This window comes from Leptonychotes weddellii, chromosome 7 (genome assembly GCF_054177405.1).
Source record: "Leptonychotes weddellii isolate Sample4059 chromosome 7, ASM5417740v2, whole genome shotgun sequence".
NCBI lineage: Eukaryota > Metazoa > Chordata > Mammalia > Carnivora > Phocidae > Leptonychotes > Leptonychotes weddellii.
This window is the reverse complement of record NC_138375.1, coordinates 94,693,138-94,713,989: the sequence shown is the minus strand read 5'-3', so window position 1 is coordinate 94,713,989 and position 20,852 is coordinate 94,693,138. Positions and strand designations below refer to the sequence as shown.

The window sequence follows — 20,852 nt, the reverse complement described above, 5'->3', positions numbered from 1 at the left end:
GCTGGCCTGAAATGAAGGAAGCAAGGACCTCATGACATTCGCCACACCATATGGCAGGTGGAGACTGCTCAGGGTGTCGTCCAGCATCACCTCAGGACAGGAACTGATCTAGTGAGAGTCACTTGATAACGTGAAGCTTGTGGAGGCATTCACATTCTCGCAGATGATTACATTAGCCAGGGAAAAAGACACGACTACAGCCTGAGAACTTTGCAAGAGCCCCGCCAAGAATGGACTAGCAATGAGAGGCCCAGCAAAAGTCACAGAAGCAACAGTGAATGGGTCCGTATTTATCGAGCTCAGAAAGAAGTGGCTGAGAGTGTGGGACCCAGGTCAGACTGTGTGTAATACTACCTTTTTCTGTATTATCATATTCACCATCATAAGCGTACTTCCTATTTATCACGTACTTCCTCCATGCCAGGGACTATGCTTTCTTGTTCTCCTACTTTAGGCTGTTTAAGGGACATTTGGTGAATGAAGGGTAAGCTAATTCTTCCAGCCATCCTGTAAGGATTGCAAAGATGAGAAGTAAAGCATCTTGTTTGAGCTGCCATGGCAAATAGGCAAAAAGTCAAATCCAGGTCTGCCTCATCCCATATCCTATGAATTTCACATTCTGATGGTCTGTGCATAGGGCTGAAGAAAGTGTAAAGTTACAGGGCACCAGGAAGCGCTCAAAGAGTAGTACGGCAGTGGAAGGAGCAAGAGTCGCTGAAGGAGGTCAACAAGGAGGATCTAAATGATGGCTAGAGTCCTGGAAGTGACCAGAGAGGGAGTGGCTTGGACAGATGGAAGCTCAGTAAGGTGGATGTGCTGGACTTGGCTTAGGGCTCAGTCTCAGACCCTGGATGCTAAACCTCTGTTTGTCACAAGGCATGGTAATCTACAGGTTATCTCCAGGTGCCGCTCTCTATAGGATGTTCTGCTCCAAGGGCTGAGAAAGTGGGAGGGATGGACGAGAAGCTCATGCAGTATGGCTGTGGTCCCTGGTGCAGGATGCCCTTGCTTCTGAATACCTGTGTGGTTGTTGGGTCTGAAGTTGGAGGTTTGCATAAGGTTTTCTCTCACTTTCTGCACAGGATGAGCTCGTAAGAAGGAATGATCCAAGCAGCCACTTTGTCTCATGGCTTCTATCCTCAAAACATCCATCTGTAACCAGCTGTGGGAATTATGAGCTGAGGTGTGGGACCCTATGTGGCATTATGCCTGCAACTCATCATGACCCTCTCCCCCTGTTTGAAGAATTCTCTTCCAACAAAAACCCAGCAAGTGTGTTTATTCTCCAGGGGTGGGGGCCCTGTCTGTCCCAGCCAGACAGCATTTTGCCTTGCCCCAGTCAGTGTACTGCAGAACATGCCAGTTATCATGGCATGCAGCTAAGCCATTAGGCTCTTGGGTACAATAGTTGATCTGTTACCAATGCCATCTTGCTAACGTCCTCCAGTGTGGGACAAATGCAAGACAAATTTGAAGCCAACAGACTTTGTTTTACAAATCTAGCTGGTTCTCAATTTCCCTGACTAATGAGACACAGAAACTGCCCGAAAACAATGATAGATTAGTCTCAAGCTGTACCCAGCAAAGCCTATCACCTATAGAAGGATTACAAGAAAGCCAAAGAAAGGGTATGTGTCTCTGGATATAAGTATGACGCCTAGACTAGGTTTTGAACTTCTATTTCCAAGTCATACTAATGTTAAATACTAAATGGTAGCAAAAACAGATGGACTTAACTACAAAAAACCAAGGAAGGCTGCCAGAGAACCCAACCTAACAGATTGCTCTAGCCATATAAATAGGTCAAGTAGGACCTCATGCATGCTTTCAGGGAAAGCTCTGAAAGTAATGTGTGTGTGTGTGTGTGTGTGTGTGTGTGTGTGTGTGTGTAGACGAACAACTAAGCAGAAAGTGATAGAAACCCTTTTTTGTTAGAGGCTATGTTACTGTGGTATGGGTGAGGTGGATACCAAGATCCTTCTGATACTTGCAGTAACTGACCCCTTTGGAAGGTGTCCTAAATTAGCCTCAACAATCCTGAATTCCATATAAATGTTCCTAGTATTGTAGAGAAACTCTGTGTTGTGAGTCTAGAATACTAGTAAAGGAAAGGCAACATGTTAAAACAATTCTGGATAAAATTCCAAGCATGGGAGCATTTCACCTACTTCATTATGGAAATCTCTTGCAATGATTACCAACAAAGTCAAGGATCTTCTATTAGTTAAGTCTGTTCCTGAGGCACATACATTGTTTCCAAATTACCCTGGCTTCCTCGCTCTTGTAACCTGCTATAATTTTTTCCACAAGGGTTAGTAAGTATTTCTGTTTGTCTAAAGCTGCCCACAAAGTGTCCCTTCCAGAACTATCCTTTTGAATTTTTATTAGGGGTAGAATATGTTGAATGATGCCTCTTGTTAGACCAGATTTATGAATCCTATTAAATAATGCAGGAACAGGGGGTGGGTAGGAAGTGTGGGGGGTGAGGATGTGAGGAGGCAGATGTATGAAAAAGATTTCCAAATACTCCCCCTAGTGGAAGTGGATCACTATGGCCTTTCCCAGAGAGGCAGGATCACGTGCTGATATTTGCAATGGCATTGCCTAAGTGACCCTTGATAGACATTTGGGCCCCATATCCTGTCACAAACTCTGTGTCTCTGGACTTTAGATCCTCCTTACCTGTATCACCATACATGTCCTTTTCTCTTCTCCATCCATGGGGGATGCTTGGGGTGATCCAAGTCCCATTTTAGAGCTTTCAGTTAATTTTAATGATAAATCAACTAAATTCAGAAAGGAAATTATAAAAGATATTTTATTTTTACTTTGGTTTTCTATAAAACCGTCGGATATTTTGAACAATCATATAATGAGAAGTTATGTACTTGTTTGGGAGGGCTGTTTGACAATATCGATGAAAAGTGTTTCTAAAAACCACATATGAAGCCTCAAAAAATTTAAAAGGATTGCAGTCATACAAAGTATGCACCCCAACTATAATAGAATGAAATTAGAAATCAAAACACAGAGAGGAACTTGGGAAAGTCATAAGGATGTGGAAGTTAAACAGCATACTCCTAAATAACTAATCAATCAATGAAGAATCACAAAAATTAGTAGAAAATGCATTGAGGTGAATGAAAATAAAGACATATAACACAAAAATTTATGGGATGCAGCTAAAGAAGTACTTAGAGAAAAAATTTTAGCTGTAAATACCTATATTAAAAAAGAAGAAATATCTCTAATCAATAACCTAAACATCCACCTTAAGACACTGGAAAAAGAAGAGCAAGCTACATTTAAAACAAGTGGATGGAAGGAAATAATGAATTAGAATGGAAATCGATGACATAGAGAATATATAAACAATGGAGAAAATCAACAAAATAAAAAGGTGGTTCTTTGAAAAGATTGGTGAAGTTGACATAGCTAGACTGACCAAGAAAAACAGAATACTTAGAGATAGAACTCAAATTACAACCCAAATATCCATCAAGTGATGAACAGATAAATACACTCTAGTATATCCATACAAGGAAATAGTACTCACCCATAAAAAGGAATGAAGTAGTGATGCATGCAGCAATGTGGATGGACCTTGAAAACGTTAGGCCAAGTGAAAGATTCCAGGTACAAATGACCACAAATTGAATAATTCCATTTATCTGAAGTATCCAGAATAGGCAATTTCATAGAAACAGAAGTAGATGAATGGGTCCCTACATCTGAAAAGGATGGGAGGATTGAGGAGTGATAGCTAAAGATAGGAGATTTGTTTTTAGGGTGTTGAAAGTGTTTTAAAATTGATTGTGGTAATGACTGCACCATATACTAAAACCACTGAATTGTGTACTTTAAATGGGTGAATGGTATAGTATATGAATTAAATCTCAATAAACATGTTATGAAAAAATTTTGTTTAAACCCTCCTATATTCTTCTCCAAATTCTGGATGTCTATCCTGGAAAAACACATATGTTCTCCATGATTTGAGTACAGAATATTAATCAAAATAATTTTTAAAGTCCATCAATGGGAAGTTTAAATAATTTATAATACATTTATACCATGGAATACCACACTGACATTAAAGAATGAGATAGATATTTTTCTGTATTAACTTAGCTGTATCTTCCACACATTGTTAAGTCCCATTCCTGAAAAGAAACTGTTTTCATATGTACATATATGTATGTAAATACACGGATAAAGGACTTATGAGTGTATGTCAAACAATTAACAGTGTTTTCTTCAGGGGTGAGGAGATAAGTAGGTGGATGGGAAATAGAACAGGGGAAGTTGGATGGGGGAACTTGCACATTTTACTGGATAAATTTTTGTCTTGTTTGCATCTTTCCAACAACGAAGTGTTTCTGTATCACCAGTATAACATAAAAACAGTTAGAAAGCTGCATAAAATGGATGGGACACATGAACCAAATCCCAAGGCATTTTATACCATCAAATTGTGGCTGAGCGGAATGAACTGAGGTATCAGTGCCGGACACATATGTTGCTGGCTACTCTTATTAGAGCAGAGTTTTATCCTATGTGATACTTACTTTGGTAGAACAAGGAAGATGTTATGCTTTGACAAGAATTCTGTCTGGTGCATGTTCAAGCCTGTGTGTTTATTATTCCCTCTGCCTGGAATCCTCTTCCTGCAAATATCCACATCTAGTCCTCCCCACTCCTTTAGACCTTTGCTCAGATATTTTCTTCTCAGCCATTCTTGCCTGTCATTCCACTTGAACTTTAATACTCACCCCCCCCATTAGCCCATTCCCCTTCCTGCTTTATTTTTCTCCTTAGCACCTTCAGCCATTAGACAGCCTACAGCATCCACTTACTTGTCTAATGTCCATCTCGTCTCACTACAAGTTAAGTCTATGAAGGTAGGGACATTTGTCAAATGTCTCATGGCTGTAACCCAAGATCTAGAATGATATCTGGCATGTAATATGTGTTCAATAAATGTTTGCTGATGCAGCAAGAAGAATGATTTAATAATGGCGTTTGAATCAAGGAGATGGTGATTATGAGAGCTACTGGCACAGCTGGAACGGAAAAGGGCTGCCTTTGTGAACACTCATCAAATCTTGCCCATTGAGTGAAATGATTTAAAAACTAGACGTAGGTGGCAACAAGACAGTTTCCAGATTGTCTGCACTTGGCCAAAACCGTTGCTCTCATTCATGCACTAGTCATCACTGAGACTCATGAAGAGGAGAAACATGAGAGCAGAGATGACGTTTCCCTATCTCTCCACTTCTAGTCAAGCTGAACCAATCACAGAATCACACACAAAAAAATCTGTACTTTAATTGGGAAGGAGATTTCAGAGATTTATAAGCTTAACTTCCACTCATCAGGGCATTGTACCCCCACCTAAATTTGGAGTTGCAATTAACATAGCTCTGTTTCTTTATTAAGCTGATTTTTCCATCTATCTGTGAATGTATCCTTCTTAGTAAGTCCTTATTTAATTACACTATTTCTTTCTCCCTCACTATTTCTGTGTATGTATAAACATGAAAATGCTTCCTTCCGTTTACAAGTCCAGCAAACCAAGATACAGTATAGTGATGGGGTGAGTTCTTAGATCTCTCTTTGCATGTGAACATAGCAAGCTTGAAGGCAGAAAGTATTAAGCTGTTTGTGTAGTGCAGAGGCAATTTTGCAAGACCACAGAGAAGAAAGAGGAAATTAAAGAGGATTAGCAGCAAAAAACACCTACAGGAAGAGCACTCACCCAAAGGAAGAGCGGTGGGATAGGAGATATTCATAGATTGATTTGGAAAAACTAATTTTTTCTCCATAACTCCACAAGGATTTCATAAAAACAGGAAACACCTAAAACCATGAGGCACCATATAGTCTTACAGGTTTCTTTGAGATCTTTCAAGGTGCACTGAATTTAGATATTCCAAAAAGGGTGAAAGATAAATCTATATTGGCATTGTTTAAAACTCCCCTAGGAGACTCTGAATTCTCTTAGAAAGACAAGCCATTCTTATTTTCAAGAGAGCCCTAAGCTCTTCACATTTCATCGACATCTCTCGTTTCCATTTAGCTGTAATGCCTCTTCTATAGTGTTTGAAGTAGAGAGAAAGACTGCCTTTCTTGGGAAAACTGGAGTATCTCAGTGCCTCCCAGCCCTGGGGTGGATTGGGTCATAGCTTCACTCAGTGTGTTTTATACTGAGGTGCAAAACACAGTGTTCTGTAAGCATTTCTAAGAACTATTATAAAGGACTAAGGCTGTGCTGCCTATCAGATCCCAGACGAGCTGTATGCTCCTCACCTTGTCATAACAGAGGACTTGCTGCTTGCAGGTCTACCTATTAAAATGACAGAACAGTGCTCCTAAACAGGTTGGGTTAAGGAGCAGGGGCCCCATGAGTCAGCCTTCTGTTGGTTCTAACAGACAGCTTTTGAAAATGAGGCTGGTCAGGGTCTGGTTGGGTGGACACCTTGTGCAGCTCTGTCCCGTCCGAATGGCTCCGAGGGAGTCTGGAGCCGCGTGAGTCCCCGTGGGGGTGCAGGTAGGGCAGATCAAGAATCTGGGGTCAGACTAGGAGCAGCAATTTCAAAAAATCCTCGGTCAGCTGTGTGGAACATAATGTCTCATTCATTGCACATGGCATGAAGCCAAACTGCTAGACCAAGTTTAGGGAGGTTAACTGTTGTTTGGGCTGTTTTTTGTCCTTTGGGTTTTGTACAAATTTGAAAACCACAAACAAGAAATCAGTATTTTTTTCTTTCATACCCTGTCTCTCTCTGTTCCCGGTTTCGGTAGATTCCACTCTGTCAGTCGAATGGAAGAAGTATGCTGTTCCTATCTCGTATTTCCATAAGCACATCTTTTTCACTCGTAGTACAAAGTAGTAATTATTCCAGTAAAACAGTGATGAAATATTAATGAAGATGAAATTAGAAGTTGGCACTGCTGATGGCAATACAAAGATTTTTTTTTTTTTTCTATCACCGAAGTGGTTTGTATCGTACTCCTTGTCCCGGGCCTCAGGGATAATTAAAATTCTTTGACTACACAAGTGTCTCATGAAGTGTGTTAATGAGATTGTTTTCTGATATGCAAAAATGTCCTGACATGGTTTTCAAATGCCTGCTGCACATCCCCAACCAATTATCCTACAAAATGCAACTATTTCTCTTTGTCTATCATTAGATCCTGAATAGACAGCATCGGACTCTACTGCCTAATTCTGGCTTCATTTTCATGTCTGATCCTATAGTAATGTTGTGAGGCATTTACTTAGCAACGGGGGTAAATGTTTGTTTTAAATGCGATTTCCCTTCTTCCGCCTCTTTGGAAACATGCTTCAATTAAGCAGTGCGCCGTCCGTTTCTTCTGAAGAGTGAGCATGTGTTTGCACACACACACACCTTGGCTTGCTTTCTCTTCCTCCCTGCGGTGATTCTGATGAGGTGAGGCTGTGTGCTGGCTAAATTCTGAAGTGTGGACTGACTGTGCTGCACTTTTATTAATGCAGGATGGAAAATACAATTTCTGCCTGCTCAAGCTTTGTATTGGTTTGCTAGGGATGCTGTAAGAAGGTACCACAAACTGGGTGGCTTCAACAACAGAAGTTTGTCTCACAGTTCTGGAGGCTTCAAAGTCTGAGATCAGCCTGTTGGCAGGGCTGGTTCTCGCTGAGGGCTGGGAAGGAGAATCTGTTCCATTCCGCTCTCCTAGCTTCTGGTGCTTTGCTAGCACTCTGGCCTTCCTTGGCTTGCAGAAGCACTGCCTTCATCTTCACATGACATTCTCCCCGTGTGTGCGCCTGTGTCCAAACTTCCCCTTTTCATTGGGACATCAGTCATATTGGATTAGGAGCCACCCTCCTCCAGTATGATCTCATCTTAATTTAACTAATTATATCTGTCATGACCCTATTTCCAAATAAGGTGCTATTCTCAGATACTGGGGACAAGGATTTCCGCATATGCATTTGCGGGGAGAGCACCATTCAACCCATAACAAGCTTCAGGTAAATAACAGACCATTTAATTCCATGAATATATATTGAATTGTAAATTCAAAATAATAAAGCAGAGAAGTTGGTGTTTTAAGGTTAGCATGACATTTGCTTTTCATCTCCTAGTAACTCCCCCAAAAGGACCTCTGGGTGGCTTCCTTCACCAAGCATTAGGAAGGAGAGTTACAACCAGCGGCAGAGGGGTTGCTGTCCACAGAAGTTTGGTGTAGCCTTTTCTAGTATAAGATACAAAAAAGACTTTATTACCATGTTCTCTTCATTCCAATCACTGCTTCCTTCCCTGCTTCTGTTCATTTGGGGAGACATATGAGGCTCTGTGCTTCATTAGAGGAGCACAGCCTTTACTGAGGTCTGACCCGGTTCCGTCACAAGGGATCTGTTAAATTGAGCCGAGAGACCTTTCACGGTGTGTGGATTCATGTAGTACAGTAAGTTAAAGGTTTAAAACTCAGTGCTCATAAGCTATCTTCTCGACCCTGAAGAATACCGTCAAGGAGACTGAGTTGGAATAGTTGTAGTAAATGTCGTAGTAAGTGTCCCATATTTTAATGGAAAAAAGAAAGGTTTTAATACTTGCTGCCTATTTTTTTCTGTTCATTGGACAAAAAAAGATGTATGCTCATAGGCCAGAATGTAATAAAATCAGGTTTCCTCATTTCCTTTAATATTAGATCATGATGAGAGACTATTCTGGGGGCGCCTGGGTGGCTCAGTCATTAAGCGTCTGCCTTCGGCTCAGGTCATGATCCCAGGGTCCTGGGATCGAGTCCCACATCGGCATCCCTGCTCAGCCGAGAGTCTGCTTCTCTCCCTCCCTCTGGCCAACCCCCCTGCTCATGCTCCTTCTCTCTCTCTCTCTCAAATAAGTAAAACCTTTAAAAAAAGAAAAGAGAAAATATTCTGCCACCCATTCACTTTACAGACAGTGGAGTTCTAGCAATCTCCTTTAGAGTCCACAGCAGCATGGGTAAGTGGTCCCTTCTGACCCTGATCCCAATACACCTACCTTGTGAATCATTTTTTTTAAGACGTACATGTTTATTTATTTTTATTTTTTTATATTGTATTTTATTTTTTAATTAAGTGTTTATTCTAATTCCAGTTAGCTAACATACAGTGTTATATTAGTTTCAGGTATACAATATAGTGATTCAACAATTCCATACATCACTCAGTGCTCAGAATGACAAGTGCCACCTTAATTCTCACCCCTATTTCACTCATCGCCCCCCGCCCCCCCTCTCGTACCTGTAAGTTCTCTATAATTAAGAGTCTGTTTCTTGATTTGTTTGTCTCTCTCTCTCTTTTTTCTTTGCTCATTTATTTTTTCTTAAATTCTACATATGAGTGAAATCATATGGTATTTGTCTTTCTCTCACGTATTTCTCTTAACATTATACTCTCTAGCTCCATCCACATTGTTGCATATGGTGAGATTTCATTCTTTTTTATTGCTGAATAATATCCCACTGTATATATGTACCATATCTTTCTTACCCATTCATTAGTTGATGGACATTTGGGCTGTTTCCATAATTTGGTAGTTGTAGATAATGCTGCTGTAAACATCAGGATGCATGTATATCTTTGAATTAGTGTTTCTGTAATTTTTGGGTAAATACCCAGTAGTGCAATTGCTGGATCATAGGGTAGCTCTGTTTTTAACTCTTTGGAGGAACCTCCATACTGTTTTCCACAGTGGCTGCACCAGTTTGCATTCCCACCAACAGGGCACAAGGGTTGCTTTTTCCCTACAAGCTCACCAACACCTGTTGTTTCTTGTGTTGTTGATTTTAGCCATTCTGACAGGTGTGAGGTGATGTCTTGAGTTTTGATTTGCATTTCCCTGATGATTGGTGATGTTGAGCATCTTTTCATGTGTCTCTTGGCCATCTGTATGTCTTCTCTGGGGAAATATCTGTTCATGTCTTCTGCCCATTTTTAAATTGTATTATTCATTTTTTAGGTGTTGAGTTGTATCAGTTCTTTATGTATTTTGGATACTAACCCTTTATCAGATATGTCATTTGCATGTATCTTCTCCCATTCTGTAGGTTGCCATTTAGTTTTGTTGATTGTTTCCTTCACTGTGCAGAAGCTTTTTATTTTGTTATGGTCCCAACAGTTTATTTTTGACTTTGTTTCCCTTGCCTCTGGTGACATGTATAGAAAAATGTTGCTATAGCCCCTCATGAATCATTTTCAACTATTTGTTAACTCTTTTAAAATGTCCTCTTCTGATAGCATGCCTTTTCAATATCGGCATAATAGTATGTTGATCACTTTTCCTTCATGTATTTTCCATATATGCTGAGAAATGATTCAATTCTATGCATCAGTGATCTTAACCAAATGTGAAGCAAAATGTATGCTAGCAACTATAGAAGCATACCACACATTCTGTGGTATGGCATTACTAGTATATTATTATCAATGGTTTAGCTTCTAAACTATGGAAATGACTCTGTATTCCCTGGAATCACTAGAGGTTTATGGATCACACTTCAAGAAACAGTGCTACCTTGATGCGGAGCCAATAAAGCTGTTTTAAAAATTATGTTAAAAACATTTCAAGGAAAGATGAGTAGGGCAGATGAGGAAATGAAGGAATAGTGGGACGAGGGAAATAGAGAGCATGTTCTTTTATGCAAACTCATTCTTCCAGTCAAATACACCAAGGCAGGAAGTGACATCAAGAGCAACCAAAATCCTAGGACCAGGTGGCCCTACTCCTCCCATCCTCATCCCGCAAAGGAATGGAAGTGATTGAGAATCAAGGGCTCTCAGGTTAGTGGCGCCAATCTTTCCTTGTTGGGGGTCCTCTCAGAGCACAGAGCATTCTTTGTTCTTTCTACTGTTGCTAGTTGCCCACATTGAAACTCTGGGGCAGTGGTTTGCATGTTTGGCAGTGTTAGAGCCTGAATGTCTGCCTCCTCCCAAAATGTATATGTTGAAACCCAATCCTCAGTATGATGGTGTTTGTAGGTGGAGCCTTTGAGAAGTGATTAGGTCATGATAGTGAAGTTCTCATGAAGGGGCATAGTGCCCTTATAAAAGAGGTTCCAGGGGGCCCCTGAGTGGCTCAGTCGTTAAGCGTCTGCCTTCGGCTCAGGTCATGATCTCAGGGTCCTGGGATCGAGCCCTGCATCGGGCTCCCTGCTCTGCGGGAAGCCTGCTTCTCCCTCTCCCACTCCCCCTGCTTGTGTTCCCTCTCTCGCTGTGTCTCTCTCTGTCAAATAAATAAAATCTTAAAAAAAAAAAAAAGAGGTTCCAGAAAGCTTCCTGCCTCCTTTTGCCATTAGAGGACAGGGAATGAAAATGGTGTGGAACCAGGAAATGGACTCTCACCAATATCAAATCTGCCGGAGCCTTGAGTTTAGACTTCCCAGCATCCAAAACTGTGAGAAATAAATTTTTGTTGTTGATAAACCATGCAGTCTATGGTATTTTGTTATCCCAGCCTGGGCTAAGACAAAGAGCGAGCAGTTTGAGTGGAGTAGGTTACTACCTTTATATACTACACAAATTTCTGCCTATGCTCATCTCCGTGTCTGGCCATCATCATCCCATTTCCTAGCACAGAGTATAATGCTCAGCACATTAATACAGTAATGACTCGACAGGCTATTTGTCTCTCAGAGTGCTTTCACACTCATTATTGTATGTGGATGTGGCTAAACTGCCCCATCCAAGTGAAGAACATTTTCCCCCTCAGCTGGAAAGAGGTTTATTGAATGTAAAATTCAGTCATAAAACCTCCTCCCCTTTGAAGAGAAACATTTATGCAGTTGATGGTCTCTGCAACAACAGGAAAAAAATGAGAGCTTTCTACCATCTTACCTGTTTCTGAAATTTAGTTTTTGCCAAAAGAAGGGACATGGGCATTTGTAAGAAATGTATCGGGATGAAAAGGAAGTTTAGGTCATTAAGAAAGGAAGACACAGAACTCTCCAAACATGGGTGCAGCTCAGAAATCTTCGACTCAACCATGTATTCAGATTTGCTGACATGGCGGCTTGCTCCTCAACACCATGGAAACTTTGAAGCATCGTACTCTACTGAAAACACAAATTCCTCTAGTTCAGACATGTAGCTTCGGAGAGTCTTATGTCATTGCTGCTGTAAGCAGCTAAAATCTTTAATCATTATTGATGGTCTCTGCAAGCCTTGGCCTTTAAGAATGTGGAGTCATTCTTAAGGACACCGATATTTATGCTCCAAATACCCAATTTCTGGAAGTGCGTTAGCTTTTCTTTTTTGCTATAGGTGTTATAGTGATGGGTAGGAGCTGCCTCCTCCTTCCCTCCCTGCCTCCCTTCCTTCTTTCTCTTTTTTTTCCTTTCTTTCTCCCATCCTCACCCTCTCCTTCCTTTATTCTTTCCACAGTTATTCAGCACCTGCCATGCAGCAAGTTTAATGCTCTACTGCACAGATTATGAGATAAATACATCACTTTGCCTCCCTTAAAGATGCTTATAAACTAATGAAGAGACAGATATTTCACCCATGTGTTATCAACTCAAGATGAGTCTTTTCTTGCTGGTATCTTCCTTCATGTCTTATTAATACACTTCTGCTACTTTAAAGGAGGTTTGAACAACTGTGAAACTCCATCCCATCCCACATTCTCAGGGCAAAAAGCAAGGAGTTCCAATTAGTCTATGATATAGCTAGTGAACATGAAATATAATTAATGTATTCCACATCTTAATTTGAGCCCCCAGATTGGGGTGTGGTTTCTCTATATTCATGAAAACTTGAGTTTCAGTGCTTCCTGTTCCATAAATAATGTGACTTCAATTACCTGAAGCCCTTCCCCAAGCACATAAAATATAACATTGTTCAAACTACATGGTTGAGATACCAGGAATAGTAAGAAAAATGCACCCACATGTCAGGTAATCTCGAAAGCAGGGCATAATCCCAGGAGACCCAAGTGAGGTTCCACTTGTTGGTTGATCCTGGGTGGGAGTGTGTGTGTGAGATCAGGATTAGTGTGTTTCTGGTTAAGTACCTAAGAGCTTTAATTTTAAGATGCTAGAGGAACAGAATAAAGCCTGCAAGCCCATGAGGGCAGAGCTGGAAACCTTGAAGGTCTATGCCTCCGTAAAATACAGGACTGAAAAAGCTGTGACCAGTGACACAGGAAGGCAATAGGCAAGTTTATCTATTTCTACCTAAATTCCTGAAGAGTTATACTTTGGGTCTTCCATGCACAATGGTGGGGTTTAAATTTATACTACCTTGAAGTCTTCAAGGTTTAGGAGTCCCCAAACTGAGAAACTAACATCATCGTGCTCCTGTGCCAATGATAATTCTAGGGAGCTTATTACACTTGAAGACACCACCACCCCATGCCATATGTGTCCATGCTCCCATGGATGAAGTGCCTTTCACACTGAGCTTTCACAGGTAAATAATCAAGAATGGGGGAGGAACTAAAGACAAAACCGGTTACATTAGAAGACCAATCATTTCATATGATAGCATATTTTAACAGAGAATATAAAATCATTGTTTCAAATAATTAAGTTAATAAAAAGAATCAACTATAAAAATACACAATAAACAACAACAAAAAAGATTAAAACAAATGAAATAGAACTTTTAAAGTTAAGCAATAAACAAACAGCTTGTGGACCATATTAGAAACTGCTGAAGTTATTAAACCAGAACAAAGATCTGAGGAAATTAAGTAAAATGTAAGTGAGAAAGGTAAAAAAAGTTAAAAACACAAAAGAAAGATTCAGTGTCATGAGGGAGTTAATGAGAAGGTCTAATATATGTCTGTGGAAAGTTTAAGAAGAAAAAGAAAAAGAATGATGAAGAGTCAAATAGTAACAAGATGATGGCTGAGAATTTTATAAATGATGAAAAACATGGATCTTTAGGTCCAACAATAAAATGTTTCAAGTAAGATAAATAAAAAACTACTGACAATAGACTTGTCATGGCAACAGTAGAGGCCAGGGTACAGTTGAATAATATCTTCATGTTGCCAAGAAAAAAATAACTGTCAAGCAAGAATTATAAACTAAACAAACTATCAATCAAGGGTGGAAGTATAAGGACAATTTTAGAGACACAAGAAGACACAGAGGCACTACGGCCTACATATTCTCACTAAAGCAGTTATTCAAGGATTTACCTCAGAAAGAAGGAAATCGAACCCAGAAGGAAGAAGAGGGTTTCCAAAAGCAATAGTGGGCAAAACAATTGGCAAACATAGGGTAAACCTAAACACATGTTAACAGTACAAAAAATGAAAATAATTACGAAGAATGTGTTCATAAAAATCAAGTTGGACTAAAATTTTGAGAAAAATGACATTTAAGAAAGGAACTACTAATCATAGTTAAGTTTCTAAACTTTACCAGTTTCTAAACTGGTAACATTTGGAAATGTAAAATTTTTATTCACTTTGGACTTTGTTCAGACTGGCATGCATTTTTTAAATAAATGGGTAAACCATAAAACCATAAAGATTAAATGTATAATTTCCTAACTAATGAAAAGAAAGAAAGAATTATGGAAACTAATCATTCCAAAGCTTGTTTTGGGAGGAGAAAAAAAAACAAAGAAAAATATGTGAGAGAGAAATCATAAAGTGATAAAAATGAAAACGGTCAGGAATAGACTAAATGAACTATCTCATCATTGAAAGACAAGGATTACCAGTTTGCATTAAGAAAACAGAATCTAGCTATTTGATCTTTACAAAAATTCCTCATTGTCTTATTCTGTGTACCTTAGTCTATTTGGGCTGCCATAACAAGATACCAGGCTGGGTGGCTTAAACAACAGAAATATATTTTCTCATAGTTCTGGAGGCTAGAAGTCCAAGATTAAGAAGCTGTTAGGGTCGGGTTTTGGTGAGACCTCCTATCCTGGCTTGTAGATGTTTGCCTTCCTACTGTGTCCTCACATGGCTTTTCCTCAGAGCATGCACACACAGATAGAGAGAGAGAAAGAGGAAGAGATAGAAACAGAGAGACAGAGCTCTTTGTTGTCTCTTCTTGTAAGAACACTAATCCTACCAGATCAGGGTCCCACTCCTGTGACTTCACTTAACCTTAGTTACTTCCATAGAGGACTTGTCTCCAAATATAGCTGTACTGGGGGTTAGGGCTTCAAGATACGAATTTAGGGGCATGGAGCATAAACATTCATTTTTATAACACTGGTCTTTCAGAAAGCAAAACACAAGGCAAAAACTCCAGTGCTAACCTTTTATTTGGTGAGTACCAACAAGGAGCAGGAGAATGAGAGGGGAAAAAAGGAAGTAAAATATTGATGAAAAACAACAAAGTTAGAGAACTCATGATACCTGATTTCAAAATTTGCTATAACGTTACAGTAATAAAGGCAACGTGGTGTTGGTGAAAGAATGGAGAAACATATGGGTAACACAGACCAAAGGCACACACAAATACAACCAACTGATCTTTGACCCAGGAGAAAAGGCAATCTAGTGGAGAAAGGATGGTCTTCTCAGCAATGATGCTGGATGTCAACAACTGGATGTCCATTTGCATGAGAAAGAACCTAGATACAGACTTTACACCTTCCCCAAAAGTTAATTCAAAATGGGTCATGGAGCTCAATATAACATGAAAAACTATAAAGACTGTAGAAGACAACATGAGAGAATAATCTGTGAACTTGGGTTTGGAGATGAGCTTTTAGGTACAATACTAGAAACATGACCCAGGAAAGAAAACAAAAATTGATTAAGTAGAACTTTACTGTAATTTAAAAGCTGCTATGTGAAAGACACTGTTGGAAGAATGCAAAGACAAATCATAGACTGGAAGTATTTGCAAGACACATATCTGATGAAGGATTTGTATTAGTCTGGGTTCTCCAGAAAAACAGAACCAATAGGATATACATATGTTTATATTTATAGATGCTATTAATATATATATAGGATATTTATTTTTATTCTATTATATATAATATTAAATCTTTTAATAATAATATATATTAGGAACAATGTAAAATAGAACCAATTATAAAATAGAACCAGTAGGAGGTATATATGGAGATATAGGATGATAGGATGATAAAGCCTGAGAAGTTGAGAGAAGTCCCAGGATCTTCAGTCAGCAAGCTGGAGACCCAGGATCGCTGATGGTTTGCTTCCAGTCTGAGTCTGAAGGCCGGAGGAACAGGAGAGCCAGTGATGTAAGTTCTAGTCCAAGTTTGAATCTGAAGGTAGAAGACTGATGTCCTACCTGGAAGACAGTCGGGTAGAGAATCTCCCTCTCCTGGTGGGATGGCCTTTTGTTTTAGACCAGCTTTCAGTTGAGATGGGGCCCACCCACATTAGGGTGAGCAATCTGCTTTACTAGATCTACCAGTTCAAATGTTAACCTCATCCAAAAACGCTCTCACAGATGCACTCAGATAAATGTTTGGCCAAATATCTTGACATCCCATAGCCCAATCAAAGTGACATAAAATTAACTATTGGAGACTTGTGTCCAAAACTGTATTACAAGGAATTCTTAAAGCTCAACAATAAGAAAATAGTCCAAATTAAAAATCTAAATCTCCAATTAAAGATCTGAACAGATACCTCATTAAAAGAGGTACACAGATATGCATATGTAAAGAGTCTTGTTATTACCTGTCAGTAAGGAATTGCAAATTAAAACGATAATAGATCTAAAGCACACCTATAAGAATAATTAAAATAATACTTTAAAAAAAAAAACACTGGCAATACTAATTGCTAGAGAGGATACAGAACAACAAGAACTCTCATTCATTGCTAGTAGAAATGCAAAATGGACAGCCACTTTGGAAGACAGGCTGGCAGATTCTTACGAAGCTAAAAATAGTTTTACCGTACATTCCAGCTCTTGTGCTCCTCGGTGTTTATCCAACTGATTTGAAACTTAAGTCCACACAAAACCTTCACATAAAATTTTATAGTAACTTTATTCATAACCTCCAAAACTAGAAGTAACAAAGATGTCCTTTAATTGGTGAATAGATAACTGTGGTATATCCATATAATGGGATATTATTCAGCAATAAAAAGAAATGAAGCCATGAAAAGACATGCAAAGAGGAGCCTTAAAAGCATATTGCCAAGGGAAAGAAACCAGTGTGAAAAGGCTACTACTATATAATTCCAATTATATCACATTCTGAAATAGGCAAAAGCAAAAAGTAAAATGATCAATGATGCTGATCCTGGAACAGAAAATGGTATTAGAAATCGGAATGAAATATGAACTTCAGTCAGTAATAGTGTCTTGGTATTGGTTCATTAATTGTAACAAATTTACCATGGTAATGTAAAGTATTAACAATAAAGGCAACTGGCATGGGGTATATGGGAACTTTCTGTACTATATAAATTTTCCATAAATCTAAATTGTTCTAACACAAAATGTTTATTTTTTTTTTAAAAGAGTGTGGCAAAAAATAATAGAAAGGAAAGCAAAGCAGTGTGTTACTGCACTGGCCACCTCTTTATAGCAAAGTCAGGGAGATAGCAAATTAAGTTGCCTTGTTCACTTAGAACATGGATTTCCTCTAGAATGGTGTAAGGGACAACTTGTACCTTTGAGTAGTTAATGGGAGAGAAAAAAAGGGAGAATTTGTCAATTGCTAAGGAATATATAACTATTCCAAATCTATATGTACATAATAACACAGCCTTCAGATATGTAAAGGTAAAACTTACAGAATTATAAGAAAAAACTTGCAAATCTCCATTATATTTGGATTAAAATATATCTCACTGAAGAATTGATCTCACATTCAAATAAAATGCTGTATCTCAACCACAAGATAAATCTTTATCCAATAAAAACTTATAGATATCTGGACCATAATTAGAGAATAAATATTTTATGCTCACAACATTTATAAAATTTTCTTGTGTGCTAGGACATAAAACAATTGTCCACAACTATTGAAAAATTGGTATTATGTAGCATACCTATTCTAACCACAATACAATGGGTTTAGTTCAAGTTCCCCAGTAGCATACTTTAAGACCAGAATTGATTGGAGATGGTTTATTTTTCTTTAGGCCATGAACACTAGCAAGGGGGTGAGGAAGGACCAGAGTGGACAGTTGGAGATTAATCCCATAGAGCAACTCTGGTGAATGATGTAAGCATGTCTCAAAATTATTCTATCCAAAAGACGAGGGCACTGGGATGTTTAGGTACAAACTTTATCAGTCATTGTCCAGTGGTTGTTCCTGGTAATTTCCCAGCACTGCCAACCTGCCTGTATGTGGACAGAACAGCCTTCTGTGGTTTCAGAATAGCTCTCTGGCTCAAAGCAGCTAATGGCAATCGAAAGTTACTTGGAGCACAATTAAATAATAATGTCTAAGGAAGGGGCACCTGGGTGGCTTTGTTGGTTAAAAGCATCTGACTTCAGTTCAGGTCATGATCCCGGAGTCCTGGAATCAAGTCCTGCATCGGGCTCCCGGCTCAGTGGGGAGTCTGCTTCTCCCTCTCCCTCTGCACCCCTCCCCCCACCCCATTCATGCTCTCTCTCACTATCTCTCTCTCTCTCAAATAAATAAAATCTTAAAAAAATTTTTTTTTTGTTTAAAAACAATCTGCATCCCCAGCATACCCCTAACTGATGGCAGCTGAAGTGAGTGTCAGTCCTGATTATACTGCCCAACGAAAAAGGTAAGATGGCACAAATTTCAATGATGGAAATAAAAGAAGGGGCAGGAATTCAAATATAAGAAAAACTAAAAAATTCATAGGTAGACACCCTTAATTCTGGATATAATGGAGCAATGAGCATCACACTCACCTTCCCACTGTAAATAGCTATCAAACAAAGTATATAAAGAAGCTCTTCTCTTGGGCAACAGGCAACACAGGGCTCTGATCCTCAGGTGAAGGGAAGAACATGAGGGGACAAGGTGAGCTTCACATTTGCCCAGTTCTCTGCCTGGGGACCCTTTCCAAACTGTGGTATCCGGGAGCAGAGACCTAACAGAGAGCAATGGTAGGTAGGCCTGCAAGAAGAATTCAGATGTTGGAATTTGGGCATATAGAGGCAGTTGGGATTTGTGTAAACATGGTCCCAGGAGGAGAGAGTTGTGCAGAGAAAGAACCCCAGAAATCTTCAGAAGTGTTAGCTGGACTGTTCAGCAATCATTCAGCTGTGCATGCACAAAGCAAGACTCTTGGATGACAGTCAACAAAACAGGGACTCCAAGAATGACATGGTACTGGGAAACAATGGAGTTTTGGCAAGGAGATGTGGAGAGACCTCAGGAACAACTCAGCCACTCAAATGAAAGAAACCCCAGAAATACCATGTCTGAGGAACAGAGCTACTCTGCCTCTATAGTGAGGGTTATTCTAGACTCATCCAGATATGTCTAAAATCAAGCTTCTACAGGATAAAGCTGATCTACCATAGTATTCCACCCTCCTTAAATGAAGACAATATAAGCCAAACTCTCAACAATGTAGTATCCATAAAGTTGTGCATACAATCAAAACTACTAGATATATAAAAAAGCAGGAAAGCATGACCCAAAATAGGAGAGGAAACAGCCAATAAAAAGAGAGATGAGACAGATGTTGGAATTAGCATGGAAAGATGTTGAAACAGTGAAAAACAAAAGTATATTCAAGGGCTTAAAGGAAAAGCTGGCCAGAATGAGAACATGAGTGAGCAAACTCAGCAGAAAAACAGAAACTACGTAAAAAGAGCCACACACTAGTTCTAAAACTAAAATAATACAATATCAAAAAATTTTAAAAATCTCTACATGGGCTTAAAAGTAGATTGGGTTTTTAGAGTACAGATCCTATCCCTCTTTGGTTAGATTTATTCCTAGGTATCTTATGGTTTTGGGTGCAATTGTAAGTGGATCAATTCCTTAATTTCTCTTTCTTCTGTCTCATTGTTAGTGTATAGAAATGCAACTGATTTCTGTGAGTTGATTTTATATCCTGCTACACTGCTGAATTCCTGTATGAGTTCTAGCAATTTTGCGGTGGAGTCTTTTGGGTTTTCCTCATAAAGTATTGTGTCATCTGCGAAGAGTGAGAGTTTGACTTCTTTGCCAATTCGGAGGTCTTTTATTTCTTTTTGTTGTCTGATTGCTGAGGCTAGGACTTCCAGTACTATGGTGTACAACAGTGGTGAGAGTGGACATCCCTGTCATGTTTCTGACCTTACGGGAGAAACTCTCAGTTTTTCCTCATTGAGAATGATATTCACTGTGGGTTTTTCGTATATGGCTTTTATGATATTATGGTATGTTCCCTCTGTCCCTACATTGTGGAGAGTTTTAATCAAGAAAGGATGCATATTTTGTCAAATGCTTTTTTGGCATCAACTGAGATCCTGTGGTTCTTGTCCTTTCTTTTGTTAATGTGATGTCTCATGTTGATTGATTTGCAGATGTTGAACCAACCTTGCAGCCCAGGAATAAATCCCACCAGGTCGCGGTGAATAATCCTTTTAATGTACTGTTGGATCCTATTGGCTAGTATCTTGGTGAGAATTTTTGCATCCATGTTCATCAGGGATATTAGTCTGTAATTCTCCTTTTTGGTGGGGTCTTTGTTTGGTTTTGGGATCAAGGGAATGCAAGCTGGTACAACCACTCTGGAAAACAGTATGGAGGTTCCTCAAGAAGCTAAAAATAGAGCTACCCTATGACCCAACAATTGCACTACTGGGTATTTACCCCAAAGATACAAATGTAGTGATCTGAAGGGGCACCTGCACCCCAATATTTATAGCAGCAATGTCCATAATAGCCAAACTATGGAAAGAGCCCAGATGTCCATTGACAGGTGGATAAAGAGGTAGA

At 39.3% G+C, this 20,852-nt stretch overlaps 1 long non-coding RNA gene across 1 annotated transcript in view; it reads left to right on the top strand.

The window, feature by feature from the left end:
* Nucleotides 1-20,852, top strand: part of LOC145722694 (uncharacterized) — a 385,737-nt gene that overhangs the window by 357,069 nt on the left and 7,816 nt on the right. The window contains exon 7 of the long non-coding RNA XR_014147156.1: nucleotides 20,438-20,533. This is a non-coding gene — a long non-coding RNA (uncharacterized LOC145722694). The remainder of the gene's footprint in view (nucleotides 1-20,437; nucleotides 20,534-20,852) is intronic.